This window comes from Zea mays, chromosome 1 (genome assembly GCF_902167145.1).
Source record: "Zea mays cultivar B73 chromosome 1, Zm-B73-REFERENCE-NAM-5.0, whole genome shotgun sequence".
In the NCBI taxonomy this organism is placed as follows: Eukaryota; Viridiplantae; Streptophyta; class Magnoliopsida; order Poales; family Poaceae; genus Zea; species Zea mays.
Genome location: NC_050096.1, coordinates 93,679,670 through 93,700,090, shown reverse-complemented (window position 1 = coordinate 93,700,090; position 20,421 = coordinate 93,679,670).

The following is a 20,421-nucleotide window of genomic DNA, read 5'->3' as shown; positions in this document are numbered from 1 at the left end:
ATGTTTGAACTCGTATAGATAACGGTCAGTTGGTGGAGTCCGAAGGAGTTGCAGGTGAAGACCCTGAGCAGCAGTCGGTTGGTGAAGGCAAGTGTCCCTTGACCCATCTATGTCCTACTAATTCCTATAATTCACTTCCTGCATTTACACAGTTTATACCTAAGGATTGACTAGCTTTTGTCTATCTTGTCCTTGTTTACCTATATTGGTTGGGTTATTTCAGTTTAGCTTTATGCTAGTGCTTGACATTAATCAATGAACATGATGAGATATCTATGATACGCTATTTTCCCTTTTGATTATGATGATGGTACTTTTGGCCCTTAAGGGGACTCGAGCTGTTTCTCGAGTGCCTCTCCGTAAGGACCTGTTCGTTGGATGATCGCCCGGGAAAACAATGCAACCATGAGGGTGGAATGGGACGCCCTTAGCTGAATAATTAGAGGAACTGGGGTGTAGTTCGCTTAGCCGTCGTGCCGTTAATGGGGCTCGGTGTATGTGGCTCGCTCTGCCAAGTTTGGTTCGCCCCTTGGGGAGGAGTGCAGTGCATTTAGGAAACCTAACGGGCGGCTACAGCCCCGGGGAAACTTTGTAAAGGCTACGTAATGATACCCTGTTGGGTCACCTTGGTAGTGATCAATGGAGAGTCATGATCTCCGGGCAGAAAGGGAATCACGGCTTGTGGGTAAAGTGCGCAACCTCTGCAGAGTGTTTGAAAACTGATATATCAGCCGTGCTCGCGGTTATGAGCGGCCAAGGGAGCTCCATTGATTAGAGATACTTGATCAGAGATGTATGGTTTACAGATGGTGATGAGGATGATGGTTTTGGTTATGACTATGGTAATGGTAAGTGGTATTCTTTCCGTTTGGAAAGGGTACATCTGGGTTAATAACTTGGGTTAATGCTAAAATATGGCTTTCTACTAGCAAATAATAACCTGACCAACTAAAAGCAACGGCTTGACTTAACTCCACATAAAGCTAGTCCACTACAGCCAAACGAGACATTTTGCTGAGTATGTTGATGTGTACTCACTCTTGCTTTACACACCAAACCCCCCCAGGTTGTCAGCATTGCAACCACTGCTTAGGTGAAGATGAAGTCGTGGAGGAGGACTTCCAGGAGTTCCAAGAGTATGATGAGTTCTAGGCGTGGGTTAGCGGCAAACCCCCAGTCGGCTGCCTGTGTAGGCCGTGTGTATCTACGTTTCTTTTCCGCACTTTGATTATTGTTAAAGACTATGTGGATGTTTCAGACATCATGATGTAATCGACTATTATACCCTCTTTTATGTCATTATTTGAGCACTGTGTGATGATGTCCAGTTATGTAACTGCTGTGTACGTGAATTGCTGATCCTGGCACGTACATGGTTCGCATCCGGTTTGCCTTCTAAAATCGGGTGTGACATAGGTGGTATCAAAGCCGTGCTGACTGTAGGACCGCTAACCTAGAGTAGAATGGTCGTTCTAGGGATTATAGACCCCTATTATTACCTTGACTTTGGTATCCCTTCAAAAGTTGGTCATATCGACCAAACCTATGTTCTACTATATATTATTATACCTTGCAAAAAAAATTTGTTTCATTCTAATTCCTAATTTTTCATGGTTTACTTGCTGGTCATATTAGCTCTATTCTCACTCTTATGCTTACGGTGTCTTTTGTAGATGGCTCGTCTTAGACACACTGCACGGAAGTCTGTCATCCCCTTCTTACCCTCTCGTCTCGCGGAGCATCCGCTTCGCCGTCCAGTGACCGGTCAGTCCAGCCACTTAGAGAGGCTACACCACCGCCTGCACGAGGAGCAGGAGCATCGACGACAGGAGCTGGAGCAGCAGGACTCTTCTTTCTCGCTTCAGCAGGAGATAGAGTCTATGAGGAGCTGTTCCCCTGTGCTCCCGCTAGAGGCGCCCCCTGCACCACCACCGAGCGCCCCAGCCGCTGGAGTAGCCGCTGGAGGAGACCCAGACGATGGAGGTGGCGACAGCAGCTCGAGCCACGACACTGACCTTTCTGAGGAGCAGGAGTTGGAAGGATGGGTTGCTCGACCCATCACTCGCGATGCTGCTCGCGGGTGTCACTTCCACGATGCGCTCGACACCCTACTACGTCGGGCACTCGACCGGCGTACTTGGTCTATCGAGTATCGCTATGTGGTCTTCCAGCACAGTCGCGGGGTTTACCCGGACCGTTGGGAGGCGACCTGCTTGGTGCGCCGTCCGAAGAACAGTCTCTGGGGTGCGAAGGTCTGCTCAGAGCACTATTCCATATTTGAGTGGGACTCAGCCAAGGCGGCCATGCAAGATGCCGCACGGCGTGCGCTTTCGCACTACTGCTCAGTGCTCGGTGGGGTAGCCGACGGTCTCAACCTAAAGTATTACCCCCGCCGTCCATCTGGTAGCATAGGAGGCGTGGTTGTCTCACCTATTGATGAGGACAATCCTAGGTTGAGCAGCACAGTCAACCTAGCCGCCGTGCTAAACACGGAGATGGACCATGCATTAGACGAGCTGAGTAGGGCTCGTGCTGAGATCGCCCAGCTGCGGGCTGAGCGTGCGGAGCATCGTCACCTGGAGGATGGCTCCCCCGCTCCCGTCGGGACTCAGCACCCGTACCGCTCACCTCGGCATGGACACCAGACTTATGGCGACCCCGACTGTAGGACCAAAATAAATTTAGAACCATAGATCTTCAGCGTCAGATCTTGTAATTAATACGAAAAAATACATATAGAAGCTATAGTCTTAGCATCAGTCTTACTCTTAGTTAGTCTTAGTTAGACAGGGTAGTTTGCTTATCCTGTGCCTTTATGGTTGTCATGATGAACTATGTTGGATTTGGATCTTTGTAATGATTGTCACTAGGGTGTAGGTATCCCCTGCACTTTGGTTTACCTATGAAGTGTTAATAAAATTAGTTACCTAGTTGGGAAGCCCTTTTGTTCTACTTTCCTCTTTATCTGAGAAGCTGTGTTGCTCTGTGTTGGAAGTCAGTGAAGATGTTCATCTGTTCAGTATGGTGGAAGAATTCTATACTCTTTTCTTATGCTGCAAGTTGCAAGATCAGTTCTGATGTGTGATTGCATTTTGCAGATGTCAGAAAACAGGCGCAGAGGAGGAAGGCGTGCTCAGCAGGAGCGGCCAGCTCAGCAGGATGAGGCACCCCAGCAACAGCAGCTGTCACCCCCACCCCTGATGACGATCGAGCAGATGTTCTTCATGCAGACTCAAGCAGTTCAAGCCATCGGTTAGACTCTAGCCGCCATTCAGCAGCAGCAGCCACCACCTCAACCTTAGATGCCTCAGATGCCCAGGGACAAGCGTGCTGAATTCATGAGAGGTCATCCCCCAACGTTCGCTCATTCTTCTGACCCCATGGATGCTGAAGATTGGCTACGCACTGTGGAGCGGGAGTTGCACACCGCTCAGTGCGACGACAGAGAGAAGGTTTTGTATGGTCCTCGTCTGTTGAGAGGAGCAGCCCAGTCTTGGTGGGAGTCTTACCTCGCCACCCATGCCAACCCCAGCACCATCACCTGGGAGGAATTCAGAAACAATTTCCGTCAGTACCATGTTCCTGTAGGTCTGATGACAGTGAAGAAGGAGGAGTTATTGGCACTCAAGCAAGGGCCTATGTCTGTCAGTGAGTACCGAGACAAGTTTCTGCAGCTGTCTCGCTATGCTCCCGAAGATGTCAACACTGATGCCAAGCGGCAGTATCGCTTCCTGAGAGGCTTAGTCAACCCTCTACAGTATCATCTGATGAATCATACCTTCCCCACATTTCAGCACCTGATCGACAGAGCGATTATGATAGAGAAGAAGCGCAAGGAGATGGAGGATCGCAAGCGTAAGATCAGTGGACCTCAGCTTGGAAGCAGCAATCGTCCTCGTTTCTTAGGCAACTCACCTTAGCAGTTCAGGCAGAACCAGCGTCCACCTCAGCAGCAGCAGTTTCAGAGGCAGTACCCTCAGCACTAGCATCAGAATCGCCAAAACAATCAGTCAGGAGGAGGTCAGTTCTAGAGGCAGAATCAGCAGGCACCTCGTCTTCCCGCCCCAGCAACCCAGCAGAACAGTCAAGCAGCACCAGTTCAAGGTGGAAGTAAAGCATGTTTCCACTGTGGAGAGCAAGGACATTGGGTGATGCAACGTCCAAAGAAGGTAGCCCAGCAGTAGTCAGACCCCAGTGCCCCAGCAAAGCAGAATGTGTCTCAGCCTACAGCAGGCAACCGCTCTCAGCCACGCTACAACCATGGGAGACTGAATCACTTGGAGGCTGAAGCAATTCAGGAAACCCCCATCATGACAGTAGGTATGTTTCCAGTCAATTCCCATATTGCAGAAGTGTTATTTGATATTGGAGCAACACATTCTTTTATTACTACATCATGGGTAGAAGCACATAATCTTTCAATCACTACCATGTCAACCCCCATCCAAATTGACTCAGCCGGTGGTAGAATTCGAGCTGATAGCATTTGCTTGAATGTAAGTGTGGAAATAAGGGGGATAGCGTTCCCCGCTAATCACATAGTAATGGGTACTCAGGTAATAGATGTCATCCTAGGGATGAACTGGCTAGATAAGTATCAGGCAGTTATCAGTTGTGATAAGAGGATAATTAAGTTGATGTCCCCACTAGGAGAGGAAGTGGTGACCGAGTTAGTCCCGCCTGAGCCAAAGAAAGGAAGTTGTTATCAGATGGCTATTGATAGCAAGGAGCCAGATTCACTCGAGATTATCAAGGTTGTGTCAGAATTTCTAGATGTGTTTCCAGAAGATTTACCAGGCATGCCACTTGAGCGGAAAGTTGAGTTTGCTATAGAGCTTCTTCCTGGCACCGCCCCCATTTCTAAAAGAGCCTACATAGTTTCTGGACTAGAGTTAGTTGAACTCAAGATGCAGATCGATGAGCTGTCAGAGAAAGGTTACATCCGACCAAGCACCTCGCCTTGGGCCGCCCCTGTCCTGTTCGTGGAAAAGAAAGATGGCACCAGAAGGATGTGCATCGATTATCGAGCTCTGAATAAGGTCACAATCAAGAACAAGTACCCCTTGCCTAGAATAGAAGATCTGTTCGACCAGCTGAGAGGAGCCAGCGTGTTTTCAAAGATAGATCTGAGGTCAGACTACCATCAGCTCAGGATTCGACCTTCAGATATTTCGAAGACGTCATTCATTACCAAGTATGGGTTGTATGAGTTCACTGTGATGTCTTTCGGTCTAACGAATGCACCAGCCTTCTTCATGAATCTGATGAACAGTGTGTTCATGGATTATCTTGACAAGTTTGTGGTGGTATTTATCGATGACATTCTTATATATTCTCAAAGTGAGGAGGAGCATGCAGATCATTTGAGGATGGTTTTGCAGAGATTGCGAGAGCACCAGCTGTATGCAAAGTTGAGCAAGTGTGAGTTCTGGATTGATGAAGTCCTGTTCTTGGGTCACATAATAAATAAGAAGGATTAGTTGTGGATCCAAAGAAAGTGGCAGACATTCTGAACTGGAAAGCTCCAACAGATGCTCGAGGAATCAAGAGCTTCATTGGAATGGCCGGATATTATCGGCGATTCATCAAAGGGTTCTCGAAGATTGCGAAACCAATGACAGCTTTGCTAGGCAACAAGGTTGAGTTCAAGTGGACCAGAAATGCCAAGAAGCCTTTGAAGCGCTAAAAGAGAAGTTGACTACAGCGCCTGCCTTAGTCTTGTCTGATGTGCACAAGCCCTTCTCAGTGTATTGTGATGCTTGTTACAATGGTTTGGGATGCGTGTTGATGCAGGAGGGAAGAGTTGTGGCTTACTCGTCCCGACAGCTGAAGGTTCATGAGAAGAATTATCCAATCCATGACCTAGAGTTGGCAGCAGTGGTTCAAGCACTGAAGACATGGAGGCACTATCTGTATGGGCAGAAATGCAATGTTTACACAGACCACAAGAGTCTGAAGTACATATTCACTCAGTCAGAGTTGAATATGAGGCAGCAAAGATGGTTAGAATTGATCAAGGACTATGAATTGGAGATTCATTACCATCCAGGCAAAGCGAATGTAGTAGCAGATGCTTTGAGCAGGAAGAGTCAAGTCAACCTGATGGTCGCTCATCCGATGCCTTATGAGTTGGCCACAGGTTGAGCCTCGGATTTCTGAACCATATGCGAGGAGTAACAGTTGAGTTAGAGCCTATGCTAGAGCGGGAAATCAAAGAAGCATAGAAGAATGATGAGAAGATCAGTGAAATCCGACAGCTGATTCTGGAAGGAAGAGGCAAAGACTTTCAGGAAGATGCAGAAGGTGTGATATGGTTCAAAGACCGCTTGTGAGTTCCCAATGTCCAGTCTATTCGGGAATTGATCCTCAAGGAAGCTCATGAGTCAGCTTATTCTATACACCCTGGAAGTGAGAAGATGTATCAGGATCTGAAGAAGAAATTCTGGCGGTACGGAATGAAAAGGGAGATCGTAGAGCATGTGGCTATATGTGACAGTTGTCAAAGGATCAAGGCAAAGCATCAGAGGCCAGCTGGATTGTTGCAACCGTTGCGAATTCCTCAGTGGAAATTGGATGAAATCGGAATGGATTTCATAGTCGGATTGCCTCGCACTCGAGCCGGCTACGATTCCATTTGGGTAGTGGTGGACCACTTAACCAACTCAGCCCACTTCATACCCGTCAAGACCAACTACAGCAGTGCAGTATTGGCAGAGTTGTACATGTCCTGGATCGTTTGTCTTCATGGTGTGCCAAAGAAGATAGTGTCAGACAGAGGAACACAGTTCACCTCTCATTTCTGGCTGCAGTTGCATGAAGCCTTGGGAACACATCTGAATTTCAGTTCAGCTTATCATCAGCAGACAGATGGTCAAACCGAAAGAACCAATCAAATTCTTGAAGACATGTTGAGAGCTTGTGCGTTGCAAGATCAGTCCGAATGGGACAAGAGGCTACCTTATGCAGAGTTCTCCTATAACAACAGTTATCAGGCCAGCTTGAAGATGTCACCATTTTAGGCGCTTTATGGAAGGAGTTGTAGAACTCCGTTGCAATGGGATCAGCCTGGAGAAAAGCAAGTGTTTGGGCCAGATATTTTGCTTGAAGCTAAAGAGAACATCAAGATGGTTCGGGAGAATCTGAAGATAGCGCAATCAAGGCAGCGAAGTTATGCAGACAGAAAAAGGAGAGAGCTAAGTTTTGAAGTCGGAGATTTTGTCTATTCGAAAGTATCACCGATTAGAGGAGTCAGAAGATTCGGAGTCAAAGGTAAGATACCACCCCGCTATGTCGGTCCGTACCAGATTCTCACAAGGCGTGGAGAAGTGGCCTATCAGCTCAGTTTGCCAGAAGGCTTGTCCGCGGTGCATGATGTCTTTCATGTGTCCCAGTTGAAGAAGTGTCTGTGTGTGCCATAAGAGAAGTTGCCAGTGGAAGGTCTGGAGGTCCAGGAGGACTTGACCTACATAGAGAAGCCAGCGCAGATTCTTGGGACTGCAGACAGAGTCACCCGGAGAAAGACTATCAGAATGTGCAAAGTCAGATGGAGTCACCACTCTGAGGAAGAAGCAACCTGGGAGCATGAGGATGATCTGATGGCCAAGTACCCTGAACTATTTGCTGGCCAACCTTGAATCTCGAGGGCGAGATTCTTTTAAGGGGGATAGGTTTGTAACACCCTGAATTTGGGGGTAGAATTTTTTCTTCTTTTTACTCACCAAATTCAGGTGTTACTCTCTTTTCTTTTCCCGTTTCGCTCCTTCCCAATTTCAAAGCAATATAGCGACTGGTGTCCGTGTCATGTGTAAACAAAACCTAAGTGGTCATGAGTGTTGCATCATGCCGAATCATATTTCTTTGTCTAATTTCGTTCTTAATCGCGTGCGTTGCTTAGTTCCGTTCTGGATTTTGCTTTGCGGATTGATTTCCGATCTGTGGTTGTGCATGCCACGGGGTTTTGGCCTGCGGTGTGGCCTGACCCAGCCCAGCCCAGCCCGGCCCAGCTCGACCCGCGCGCCCCTGCTCCTCATGCGCCCCCTGGTCCCTTTCTCTCATTTGATTTCTCACGCGTAGCAACCTCTCTCTCCCATCTCTCTCTCTTTCTCCCTGTGGTGCCCTAGGTTTTGGAGACGGTGATAGCCGGAATTTGGATCCCCGAGGTGAGCTCCCCTCCCCTCTCCCTCTCTCTCTTCCGCTCCCCCTCCCCTTTCTCCTTCCCTGCACACCCCCTGCCCCCGTCATGCGCCCCCTCCCCGGCGACCCCCCTGCCCCCGTCGCGCGCGCCCTCCCCGGTGGCCCCTGCTCTCGTCGTGTGCCCTCCCCCACGACCCCCCTGCCCCCGTCGCGCGTGCCCTCCCCGATGACCCCCATGCCCCCGTCGTGCGCGCCCTCCCCGACAGCCCCTGCTCCTGTCGCGCGCCCTCCCCGGCGACCCCCCTGCCCCTGTCGCGGGCGCCCTCCCCGACGGCCTCTGCTCCCGCCGCCCCCCCGGCGATCCCCCTGCCCCCATCGCGCGCGCCCTCCCCAGTGGCACCGTGCTCGCGCGCCCTGTGCCCTACGCCCCGGTGGCTCGGCCCCCACGCTCGTGCGCCCCCCTCCCCGGCGGCTCGGCCCCCGCGCTCGTGCGCCCCCCTCCCCGGCGGCTCGCGCGCCCTAGCAGCCCTGCTCGCCCGAGCCCCCCGGTGGCCCCGCTCGCCCCTCGGCCTTGCGCCCGGCGGCCTGGCGCCCCGCACGCCCATGCGTCCCGTGCGCTCGACCCTCGCGCCGCGCCCGCGCGCCCCCTGCGGCTCGCTCCCGCGTCCCGCGCGTCCAGCCCCGCGGCCTCGTGCCCCGGTGTCCGCGTTCCGCGCGCTCGGCCCCCGCGCCACGTTCCGCACGCCCTCGCACCTCGCATCTCGGCAGCCGTGCGCCCCGGCAGCCCTGTCGCGTGCCCCGATGTGGCCTCGCGTGCCCCCGACGCGCGCAGCGTGTTCGCGCGCGCGCAACTGTAGTTGTGCGGCGTTCGACTTTCAGCTTTATCCCTTTTTCAATTTTAGTTTAGTCGATGTGTTGTGCCGCGGGCTTCGTCGCACGACGATTCAATTTAAGTTCATCTTTGTTAATGATCTGTGTCGCGCGCTTCGTCGCGCGATATTTCGTTTTAAATTCAGTTTAGTTGACATATGCCATCGTGCGTTTCGTCGTGCGACGCCTAACGTCTCTTTATAATTATTGCAAGTGTCTCGTTGCGCGCTCCGTCACGCGACGAGTCGTTTATTTCTTAATTCAATTTAAATGATGTGTCGCGAGTCTCGTCGCGCGACCATTTCCTTTAATTCACCTTTATCTGCTTATAATGATTAAATATGGAAGATGACTTTATCTTATGCTAAACGCAATGGCCAAATTAATACCATTCTGTTTAAACGAGTAGTTTAATTTATAATTGTGTAACGTGATCGCTTCTCGATCGTAGCCTCGACCGTTACTTTCTCTTTCTCGCTTAGTCGCAAGTGTGAGCCTTGCGTCGAACGTCCGTTTATTTATTGCATTCCATTGTATGGTGTACTGTTCTTTTGTATTAAATGTGTGAAATGTATGTTTGAACTCGTATAGATAACGGTCAGTTGGTGAAGTCCGAAGGAGTTGCAGGTGAAGACCCTGAGCAGCAGTCGGTTGGTGAAGGCAAGTGTCCCTTGACCCATCTATGTCCTACTAATTCCTATAATTCACTTCCCACATTTACACAGTTTATACCTATTTTGGTTGGGTTGTTTCAGTTTAGCTTTATGCTAGTGCTTCACATTAATCAATGAACATGATGAGATATCTATGATACGTTGTTTTCCCTTTTGATTATGATGATGGTACTTGTGGCCCTTAAGGGGACTCGAGCTGTTTCTTGAGTGCCTCTCCGTAAGGACCTGTTCGTTGGATGACCGCCCGGGAAAACAGTGCAACCATGAGGGTGGAATGGGACAGCCTTAGCTGAATAATTAGAGGAACCGGGGTGTAGTTCGCTTAGCCGTCGTGCCGTTAATGGGGCTCAGTGTATGCAGCTCGCTCTGCCATGTTTGGTTCGCCCCTTGGGGATGAGTGTGGTGCATTCTGGAAACCTAACGGGCAGCTAAAGCCCCGGGGAATCTTTGTAAAGGCTACGTAGTGATACCCTGCTGGGTCACCTTGGTAGTGATCAATGGAGAGTCATGATCTCCGGGCAGAAAGGGAATCACGGCTTGTGGGTAAAGTGCGCAACCTCTACAGAGTGTTTGAAAACTGATATATTAGTCGTGCTCGCGGTTATGAGCGGCCAAGGGAGCTCCATTGATTAGAGATACTTGATCAGAGATGTATGGTTTACAGGTGGTGACGAGGATGATGGTTTTGGTTATGACTATGGTAATGGTAAGTGGTATTCTTTCCGTTTGGAAAGGTACATCTGGGTTAATAACTTGGGTTAATGCTAAAACCTGGCTTTCTACTAGTAGATAATAACCTGACCAACTAAAAGCAATGGCTTGACTTAACTTCACATCAAGCTAGTCCACTACAGCCAAACAAGACATTTTGCTGAGTATGTTGATGTGTACTCACTCTTGCTTTACACACCAAACCCCCCCAGGTTGTCAGCATTGCAACCACTGCTCAGGTGAAGATGAAGTCATGGAGGAGGACTTCCAGGAGTTCCAAGAGTACGATGAGTTCTAGGTGTGGGTTAGCGGCAAACCCCTAGTCGGCTGCCTGTGTAGGCCGTGTGTATCTACGTTTCTTTTCCGCACTTTGATTATTGTTAAAGACTATGTGGATGTTTCGGACATCATGATGTAATCGACTATTATACCCTCTTTTATGTCATTATTTGAGCACTGTGTGACGATGTCCAGTTATGTAACTGTTGTGTACGTGAATTGCTGATCCTGGCACGTACATGGTTCGCATTCAGTTTGCCTTCTAAAACCGGGTGTGACAATCATCTAACCTCACTCCACGCTAGAATTTGGGACATTGTTGAGTTTGGAGCGCAGGTACCATCCGTGGGGGATGAAGGATATGATTCGGACAAGGTCACCCAATTCTGGCACTTTGACTCCCAAGCCACCACTATACTCCTCGCCTCTCTATGTCGAGAGGAGTATAATAAGGTGCAAGGGATTAAGAGTGCCAAAGAGATTTAGGACGTACTAAAGACCGCGCATGAAGGGGATGAGGTGACCAAGATCACCAAGCGGGAGATGATTGAGGGGGAGCTCGATCGATTCATCCTCAACCAAGGAGAGGAGCCACAAGCAATGTACAACCGGCTCAAGACCTTGGTCAACCAAGTGCGCAACCTCGGGAGCACCAAATGGGATGACCATGAAATGTTCGAGGTTATTCTAAGATCACTTTTTTTCGTAATCCTACACAAGTTCAATTAATTCGTGGTGATCCTAGATATAAGCTAATGTCTCCCGAGGAGGTTATAGGAAAGTTTGTGAGCTTTGAGTTGATGATCAAAGGTTCCAAACAAATTGTCGAGCAAGGCGGCACCTCCACACCCGAGGTGCAACCCGTCGCATTCAAAGCGACGGAAGAAAAGAAAGAAGAGTCTACATCAAGTAGGCTCCCCATCGACGCCTCCAAGCTCGACAACGAGGAAATGGCGCTCATCATCAAGAGCTTCCGCCAAATCCTCAAACAAAGGAGGGGGAAGGATTACAAACCCCGCTCCAAGAAAGTTTGCTACGAATGTGGTAAGCCCGGTCACTTTATTGGTAAATGTCCTATATCTAGTGATAGTGACAGGGACAACGACAAGAGGGGGAAGAAGAAGGAGAAGAGATATTACGAGAATAAGGGAGGTGATGCCCACGTGTGTCGGGAATTGGATTCCGACGAAAGCACCACCGACTCGTCCGACGACGAGGATGCCGCCAACATCGTCGTCACCAAAGGCCTCCTCTTCCCCAACGTCGGCCACAAGTGCCTCATGGCAAAGGATGGCAAAAAGAAGAAGGTAAAATCTAGAGCCTCCACTAAATATACGACATCTAGTTATGAGGGTAGCTCTAGTGATGATGAAGATGATTTGCTTGCTCTTTTTGCCAACTTAAACATGCAACAAAAGGAAAAATTGAATGAATTGATAGGTGCCATTCATGAGAAGGATGAACTCTTGGATAGCCAAGAGGAATTCCTTATTAAGGAAAACAAAAAGCATGTTAAAGTAAAAAATGCTTATGCTTAGGAAATAGAGAAATGTGAAAAATTGACTAGTGAGCTTAGCATTTGCCATGACACTATCTCCAACCTTAGAATTGAGAATGCTAATTTAATTACTAAGGTTGAGAAGAGAAATGTCTGTGATGATTCAATTGCCAATCTTAAAAATGATAATGCAAGTTTAATTGCTAAGATTGATAAATTGAATGAATCAATTTCTAGCCTTAAGATTGAGAATGATAAATTAATTGCTAAGGCTAAGGATTTAAATGTTTGCAATGATTCTATTTCTTGTCTTAAAAATGAGAATGCCACTTTATATGTGTTGGGGCGAAGGCAAAGCCGCCACCCTTCGCTCGAAGTCTTCGCCGTTGTCGCTGGTCCGACGGAGACAAAACGGGCAGGGACACCCTTCGCTCGGTACGACATCAGACGAAGGCCTGCGACGAGGTCTTCCCACCATGCGGCCTCGTCCAGTTCGGAGGCCCACGTGCGATCCGACCCATTGTAACGGGCCCTGCGTGGCCGCTGTGTGTTACAGGCCTCATTTGTAAAGGCATTCCTGTAATTACAGTCTGTAACCCTGCTTTATGGGAATATTCTGGGGATAACCTGGGTAGCTGAGGGCACATGCGTCCTTAACCCAAGGCGCTGGGCGCTCAGGTACCTATAAATACCCCCGCACAGTGCCCGTGAGAGGGCAGATTAACAGAGCTATTGCCTTCTAGCACGTAACCCTATTGTCGTCACTGTTCACCCTTGTTGGCCTCCTTGCGACTGAGAGCAAGTTCCAACATTTGGCGCCCACCGTTCGTGCTACGAGAAAACCACCCGCGATGGCACCCAAGAGAGCTAACCCGAAGGCTGACGAGGCTGCGAAGGCAGCACTGCTCGCCGCAAGTAAGGGCAAGGCCCTCGCCCTCACCCAATCCACCCACCAAGAGGCCACCGAAGACAATGTTCCCCGCGCCCGCGAAGACAACACTTTCCGCACCTGCGCCCCTGAAGGACAATCGCAGCCACCCCTAGGCTTCGCCACACTGGAGGGCGCGGACCTCGCCGAGGATGGTGAAGTCCTCGGCGTCTCAGCGGAAGAACAGCTACAGCTGCGCGCCCTGCGCCTCAAGAACCGCAATCTCCAGAGGCAGAAAGAGATACTGGAAGCCAAGCGCCGGCGTGTGTCCGCACTAGCCAAAGTGCGGCAAATGATATGCGACGAAGAGCAGAAGGCCCAAGACCTCGAGCGGGAGATCGCGCTGATGCAGCGCGAAGGCCACCTTGGCCTGCAGCATGAGCCACCCCTCCAGCAGCGCGCACAACTGGAAGACACGCGCGAAGGCCACCTCGGCCTGTAGCATGGGCCACCCCTGCAACACCGAGCACAACCGGAAGACCCGCGCTTCCCTCAGCGCGACCACACCTTCCAGCACGCCGCGCCATTCCAAGGGGTCAACTATCTCGGCGAGCGAAGCCCCCTGGCGCCACACCTGCAAGTGACGCCTTGGCCAGCTAACTTCCGAGCAGGGACATATCCCAAGTACAATGGCAGCACCGACCCGGCGCAATACATAATGAGTTATCAGGTCGCCGTCGCATCCACCGGAGGGGACGACGCCACAATGGCGAAGTCTTTCATCATCGCCCTAGAGGGCCCAGCTCTCACCTGGTTCACCAGATTGCCTCCGCTGTCCATTGATTCCTGGAGAAGTCTCAGGGACAAGTTCCTGCTCAACTTCCAAGGGTACCGCCCAGACACCGACGCCTTGGCCGAGCTCTCGCTTTGCAAGCAGCTGGAAAAGGAGACTCTGCGGGAATATTACCGCAAATTTTTAACACTCAAGTCACAGCTGCCTTCTGTTGATGATCAGATAGCCATCCACTACGCCATCAGTGGCCTTCGTGCCGGCGTCCTCTACAGCCACTGTATCAGAGATCCGCCCAAGAACCTCCAGGAGCTATATCAGCTCTTTGAAAAATATGCCAAATCCGAAGAGCTCCACCAGCGCAAGGTCGAGTCACAGCGGAAACCCAAAGATGCCCCACAGTCCAGCCGCACGTGGACGAGGACTCCGCAGCCAGACTCCGGTCGAGACGGCCGCAATCAACAGCAAGTGCACAACATCGCCAACCAGCATCCTGCTGCTGACCCCCCTCGTCGCCAGGAATATCCCCCCCAGGGCCGCGGAAATGGAACTCGTGGTAGGGGCCGAGGGCGCGCACAGCCGCCGCGCCGATTCTACTGCCTCTTCCATGGCGAAGACTGCGCCCACCAAACCAAAGACTGCCCCGAAACGAAGGCCACCAAAGACAGAATGGCACGGGCGCATCCAGCCGACAACCCCAGAATTGTCGCGCACAACTACCAGCAACCCCCTCCACCATATATCCACGCTCACGCCCCGCATCCACCGCACCACGCTTACCAACACCATCAGGAAGTACAAATCGTGCCTCCTCCACCCCCACCACCACACCAGCAACACCAAAACATCCCCCATGCCCCAAAGCAGGAAGACTTCGCCGATCAACCATATCGCGGAGTCATCCACATGATAACTGGGGGTCCAGCACAGACTTCGACACCAAGCGGCAGAAGCGGGACCACTATTGCAGCATCAACCATGTCGCCGTCACTGGCCCAGTCGTGTAGACAAAGTGGTCCCACATACCGCTAACCTTCGACGCATGAGACGTCGACCTGCGCAGCGCCCCCCACTGCGATGCCATGGTTATCAATTGCAGCGTGGTAGGCTGGGACCTGCACAAAGTCCTAGTTGACAACGGCAGTCAGGCGGACATCATATTCCTTCATGCCTTCGATCGCATGGGCATAAGCCACAGCCTGCTTAAGCCTTCGGACAACCCGTTGTATGGCTTCGGCGGCAAGGGCACCTTCCCCGTCGGAAGAATAGAGCTGCCTCTCTCCTTCGGTGTAGCACCCAATGCCCGAAGTGAGCAAATAACCTTTGATATCGTGGACATGGTATATCCTTACAATGCCATCATGGGCCGAGGCTCCATCAATAAGTTCGAAGCAGCCATTCACGGACTGTATCTATGTATGAAGATACCAGGACCGTTAGGCGTCATCACAGTCTTCGGCAATCAACAGACGGCGCGCAACATAGAGCGGGACTTCGTGCCCGGTCAGAGAAACGTGCACTGCCTCACGGCCCAGCGCGAGGTCCCTGCGCCCGCCAGCCCAACCGATAAACAGCACGACAAGATACAGCTGCAGAGCCAAGACGGGACCAAAACTGTCCCCCTCGATCAGGCCATGCCCAAGCAGACAGTCACTATCAGCGAAGACCTCACCTCGCATGAAGAAGAGAGACTGCTCTGCTGCCTGTCAAAGAATAAAGATGTCTTCGCCTGGTCCGCCCTCGACCTGGTCGGAGTCAGCCGATCCATAATTGAGCACAGCTTGGGAATTGACCCTTCGGTGCAACCAAAAAAGCAGAGGCTTCGCAAAATGTCCGACAAAAAGACAGAGGCCGCCAAGGCGGAGGTGCACCGCCTCCTAGAAGCTAAATTCATCGAGCCAGTGGCTTACCCCACGTGGCTCTCAAATGTTGTAATGGTGCAGAAAAAAAGCGGGAAATGGCGAATGTGCATAGACTTCACCAGTCTCAACAAGGCCTGCCCAAAGGACAATTTCCCATTGCCGCGGATCGACAAAATAGTCGATAGCGCGGCCGGATGCGAGGTCATGTCACTCCTCGACTGCTTCTCCGGTTACCACCAGATATACATGAAGGAGGAAGACAAGGCTAGCACCAGCTTTATAACACCCTTCGGCACATATTGCTTCATCAGAATGCCGGAGGGACTCAAGAACGCCGGGTCAACCTTCTCCAGACTCACCAAAACAGTACTCGAAGGGCAGGTCGGCAGAAATATATTTACATATGTGGACGACATCTTCGTCGCCAGCAAGAACAAGGAGGATCATCTCGCCGACCTCGCCGAGACATTCGCGAACATGCGAGACGCACGACTCCGCCTAAACCCGGAAAAGTGCGTCTTCGGCGTTCGCCAAGGCAAAATATTGGGCTACCTGGTATCACACCGCGGCATCGAGGCCAACCCAACCAAGATCCAGGCCATCGTAGACATGTTGCCTCCACAGTCCGCCAGGGACGTCCAGCGTCTGACAGGCAGACTGGCCGCCCTCAACAGATTCATCTCCAGGTCCGCCGAGCGAAGTCTCCCCTTCCTCAAAACACTTCGCGGTGCAAAGGACTTCGCCTGGGGACTGGAGCAGGCAGCGGCCTTCGCCGCACTAAAGCAGTACCTGTCGGAGCTGGCCATCCTCACAAGCCCCGACTCCTCGCTCCCCCTATTGCTCTACGTCGCGGCTTCGCCGCATGCTGTCAGCGCGGCACTAGTGCAGGAGCAGACAGTCGAGGGCGTGGTCAGGCAGTGCCCTGTTTACTATGTCTCCGAGGTACTCACACCGTCCAAGTAACCTTCGGGTTCATCAACAACACTAGAACTGAGCAAGTTGTGTTTGATATTGTTGACATGGAATACCCTTACAATGCAATTATTGGTCATGGCACCCTCAATGCTTTCGAAGCAATTCTTCATCCTGCTTATCTTTGCATGAAGATACCTTCGGATCAAGGACCCATCGCTATACATGGAAGTCAGGAAGCTGCCAGAAGGGCCGAAGGCAATTGGACTGACTCGAAAGCAATCCATAACATAGATGGAGCTGAAGCTTGTGAACAGTACAAATTTAGAAGGGAGAAAGCAGCTTCAGCAGATCAGCCGAAGCCTATGCTTTTATGTGAGGACATAGCAGAGCAGAAGGTGCTGTTAGGCTCTCAATTATCCGAAGAGCAGGAGAAAACCTTGATAAGATTTTTGTTCAACAACAAAGATGTTTTTGCATGGTCAGCTAATGATCTCTGCGGAGTAAATAGGGATGTTATTGAACACTCGCTCAATGTTGATCCATCCTTCAGAGCCAGAAAACAGAGGCTTCGGAAAATGTCAGATGATAAGGCCGAAGGTGCTCGTAACGAAGTCAAAAGACTCCTCAGCGCAGGAGTCATCAGAGAAGTAAAGTACCCAGAATGGCTAGCTAATACTGTTATGGTAAAAAAGGCTAATGGCAAGTGGCGAATGTGTATCGATTTTACAGATCTTAACAAGGCTTGTCCGAAGGATGAATTCCCATTGCCAAGGATAGACTCTTTAGTTGATGCAGCAGCTTCTTCAGAGCTTATGAGTCTGTTAGACTGTTATTCAGGCTATCATCAAATTTGGATGAAGAGGGAAGATGAGCCAAAGACTAGCTTCATAACTCCAAGTGGCACATATTGTTATCTTCGGATGCCTGAGGGGCTCAAAAACGCTGGAGGAAGTTTCAGCAGAATGACTGCGAAGGTTCTCCAGTCTCAGATAGGCAGAAATGTGCTAACTTATGTTGATGACATCATTGTAAAAAGCACGAAGCAGGAGAATCATATTGCTGACTTGCAGGAGACCTTCGCCAGTTTCAGACAAGCCGGCTTAAAGTTGAATCCAGAAAAATGCGCCTTCGGAGTAAAGAAGGGGAAATTTCTAGGATGCTTGGTTTCAACAAAGGGAATTGAAGCTAATCCAAGTAAGATTGAAGCTATACTTCGGATGGAGCCACCAACTACAAAAAAGGGGGCTCAAAGATTGACAGGAAGGTTGGCATCTCTCAATAGATTCATATCCAGATCAGCAGAGAGAAACTTACCATTCTTCGAAGTGCTGAAGTCAGCCGAAGTCTTTCAATGGGGACCAATCCAGCAGAAGGCCTTCGAAGAGCTGAAGCAGTATTTAATAGATCTAACAGCACTAACTCCACCTGTGCCAGGGGCTCCTTTATTATTATATGTGGCAGCTTCGCACTCAGCGGTAAGTGCAGCACTTGTCCAGGAGAAGCTTGATGGCCAAGCCAGGAAACAGGTCCCAGTATATTTTGTATCTGAAGTTCTCAGTATATCAAAGAAAAACTACACAGAATTAGAGAAAGTGTTATATGCTGTTTTGATGGCATCCAGGAAGCTTCGGCACTATTTTCAAGCTTACAACATAATCGTTCCTTCTTCACAACCTCTGAAGGATATTATGAGGAACCGAGAAGCTACTGGAAGGATTGGAAAATGGGCTGCAGAGCTCAATGAATTTTGTATTGAATATGTTCATAGATCTTCGATTCAGTCCCAGGCGTTAGCAGACTTCATTGCTGACTGGACGCCAGGGGCTCAGGAGGAAGAAGCAAATAAAGACGCCGAAGCATGGATAGTGTTTTGTGATGGATCTTGGGGAACCTTCGGAGCAGGAGCGGCTGCTGTGTTGGTTTCACCTTCCAAGGTCAAAACTTGTTATGCGGCAAAGCTTGATTTTAGTTGCACAAATAACATTGCCGAGTACGAAGCCTTGCTTCTAGGTCTTCGGAAGCTAAAAGCAATGGGAATCAGAAGGGCTATACTCAAAACTGATTCCCAGGTTGTTTCGGGTCATATTGACAAAAGTTGCAAGGCTAAGGATCCGAAGCTTGAAAAATATCTGGATATGGTTCGAAGAGTTGAAGCTTCCTTCGAAGGATTTTCTGTCAAAAATATCCCTAGAGGACAAAATGAGCATGCTGATTTGTTAGCTAAGTCAGCAGCACAGGGGCTGCCTTTACCTTCGGATGTGTTCTTCGAAACAATAAAAGCACCTTCGGTGGAACTTCTTGAAAGGGCAGTCCTCAGTATATCTCCTGTTTATAGCGAAGATTGGAGAACCGAGATCATCTCTTATCTTCAGGGCAAATTCCTTTCAGATGACGAAGCTTATAATAGGAGGATAGAGGCGAGAGCTCGTCCATATGTCATGATAGAAGGAGAGTTATACAAGCATGGAGTTTGTGCTCCGCTACTCAAGTGTTTATCCAGAGCCGAAGGTATAGAATTGATGAAAGAAATACATGCAGGCCTGTGTGGATCTCACATTGGATCTAGGCCGTTACTTGGAAAAATTTTCCGCCAAGGATTTTATTGGCCGAAGGCAGCTTCGGATGCAGCGGAATTAGTCCAAAAGTGCGAAGGTTGTCAGAAATGTGCACGAGATCAAAAACAACCTTCGTCTTTAACACAGCTCATACAACCCATTTGGCCATTGCAAAGGTGGGGCCTTGACTTGTTAGGTCTATTACCACCGGCCCAAGGGAATCTAAGATATGTTGTAGTGGCGGTGGAATATTTTTCTAAATGGATTGAGGCAAAGCCTTTAGCTACAATAACTTCGGCCACTGTCCAAAAGTTTTTCTGGCAGAATATTGTTTGTCATTTCGGGGTACCAAAGGCTATCACTGTGGATAATGGAACACAGTTTGACTCCGAAGCTTTTAGGGATTTCTGTGATCAAATTGGTACGAAGATCCATTTTGCATCAGTTAGACATCCGGAGTCAAATGGACTCGTTGAAAGAGCCAATGGTATTATAATGACAGGAATAATGAAGTCAATCTTCAATCAACCAAGGGGAAAGTGGCCAGATCAGTTAACCAAAGTGGTGTGGAGCCACAATACAACAACATCAAGGTCTACAGGCTTTACCCCATTCAAGTTATTATTCGGTGACGAAGCAATAACTCCAGAAGAAGCTAAAACTGGATCAATAAGGGTAGTAGCTTCGGCAGCATCAGGTTCCGAAGCTGATTATTCTGTGGAAAAAGATGCTTTAGAAGGGATCAGGTTGCAAGCCATGGAAAACATCAACAAATATCAAGCCGAAACAATTAAATGGCGAGATAGAAAGGTTCGGCTAAAGAATATTGAGCCAGGACACTTGGTGCTTCGGAGAGTGGCTAACCCAGAAACAGTGGGCAAGTTACAGTTGAAATGGGATGGACCTTTCTTAGTAGCATCTTCGTCAAGACCCGGTTCATACAGATTGAAGGATATGGACGGCAACGACATTCCTAGATCTTGGAATGCGGATGAGCTTCGGCGATATTATGTATAATTCAATGTAATTTTTCATATTTTTATTTTTCTTTCATGGCACCCTTTTCCTTTCTGAAGGGGGAGAAAGGTTTTTAATGGGGCCATCACATGTAATTTCCTTTTTTAGTTCTATAAGAGCAAAACCCCCTAAGGAATGTAAATGTAAAAACTGAGAACGCACCATCGAGTGCCAAAAGTAAAGGCGAAGAAGCTCCAAAGTCGTTCCTAAGGGAATGCAGAGCTTACAGCGAAAAGTCAACGCTGATTC